This window comes from Protopterus annectens, chromosome 8.part1 (genome assembly GCF_019279795.1).
Source record: "Protopterus annectens isolate FY-2018-M chromosome 8.part1, PAN1.0, whole genome shotgun sequence".
NCBI classification, from domain to species: Eukaryota; Metazoa; Chordata; order Ceratodontiformes; family Protopteridae; genus Protopterus; species Protopterus annectens.
The window spans coordinates 453,331,882-453,333,788 of record NC_056742.1 but is presented as its reverse complement, the minus strand read 5'-3'; positions in this window follow the sequence as shown (position 1 = coordinate 453,333,788).

Below are 1,907 nucleotides of genomic sequence, written 5' to 3'. Positions count from 1 at the left end.
CGAAGTCCATCAATAAAAATAAGATATAACAACTCTGCTGAACAATCCTAATTGTAGGTCAAGGTCATTATGTCCTAGGACTGGCCTACAGTGTTATCTCCAAATGCCAGCGCTAAAAGCGAAGTCTTAAAAATACATACTAACCAGATGTTTCCAGGTCACCTGAAGAATGACCATAGGTCCTTGAGAAGTAAAGCACAATACCCCAAGTAGGAAGTTGTGGCATTATATGCTTCCTTAGATAAGAATAATTAAAGTCTTACATGGGCAAATAAGCCAACACCAAGATTTTAAAGACGATATGCTAACATAAAGCCAGTGTAAACTCCACAACACAGGTGTAATATGTTGGTAATGAGATATGCCAGTAAATAACCTGACCATGGATTTCTGTACTAGTTACAGATCCTCAGTCTCAGTAACAAGGAGTCCCAGATAAAGGGCATTACAGTAGTCAAGGTGGGACGAGATCAGAGCATGAAAACTAATAAGAGATTCTCAGTAACAAGGAGTCCCAGATAAAGGGCATTACAGTAGTCAAGGTAGGATGAGACCAGAGCATGAAAACTAATAAGAGATTTTTTTTCTGCCCACATTTTATCTCCCTTAGTTGATGATCAGCTGCTCACAATGCATCTACTCATTTAATAGTTCTAACAAACCCGCTCACCCTCTTTCAGATTTACCCTAATCGTGTTCTTATGTAAATACTAGGCTAACCGTCTACAAATTATTACAAGCCTAGCCAATAATCAGAGGTCAGAATAAAACCCTGTAGGGGGGTGGAGCCTGAATGGCTAACTGAAAGCAGCAGTATTTTAGAACTCCATATAACTAGTTAAATAAGACAGGAAAAATATTCTTTTTTTTTTTCTTCAAAGTTTAAAATCTTATAGATAAAGGACTAACTTACATAATTAGAAACTTTGGTGAAGTTTTACAAATAATTTCCTGTCAAAAGGCTTGGAGATATATTCACTTGTTAAAATGAGCAACTCAAAAAATTCTCCCCAGGATGCTGCCTTAAAGAAGGAACTACAACAGATGGCATCTATCCTGCAGGAGTTGTCTTTGAATATGGATGATTTTAAAGAGAACTTGGAAAATCTTAAAACAAACAGTCAAAAACAGACTGACACCCTCAAGGAAATGCTACAACAACACCAGACAAGGATAACAGGAATAGAGATTTCTCTAAATGACTTAGAAAGCAGACTTAAGGAAGAGAAAACACAGAAAGAACTGCTTCTTAAACAAAACACTTGGTTGGTTAATAAAGTAGATGACTTGCAAAATAGGAAGAGGAGAAATAACATCAGGATTTTCAGATTACCTGAAAACACAGAAGGTGAGGATATTATTTCCTTTTTATCAAGTTGGATCCCTGACGTTTTAAATTTAAAAGAAGGGCTTTCGTTTGGCATTGAGAGGGCACCCAGAGCTCATGGGAAACCTGCCACTAACTCAAACTCTCCTCCTAGGTCAATAATTATCACATTTCTTTCATACTTGGACAAGGAACTGATTTTAAGATCTGCTTGGAGGAAGGCACCTCTAAAATATAAACAAAGTCTGATAAGATTTGATAACGACTATTCATCTAGAATAATGGAACAAAGGAAAAAAGTGTGGCCAATGATAAAGTTTCTGAAACAAAATAACATCAAGGCACAACTTGCATATCCAGCTAAGATAAGAATACTATATGCCAACGAGATGAGGACTTTTATTAACTTAGAGAAAGCCTCTTCATTTATTAAAACTAATAATGTGATTACTTTACCAGAAGATATGGATGGGATGTCACCTTCTCTCAAGAGAACAAAAGAAACAAATGTCTGGACAGATGTCAAAAAGAAGAAGCAAAAGACTGGTACTGTTACAGCCAAATCTCTCAAAGCATCTAC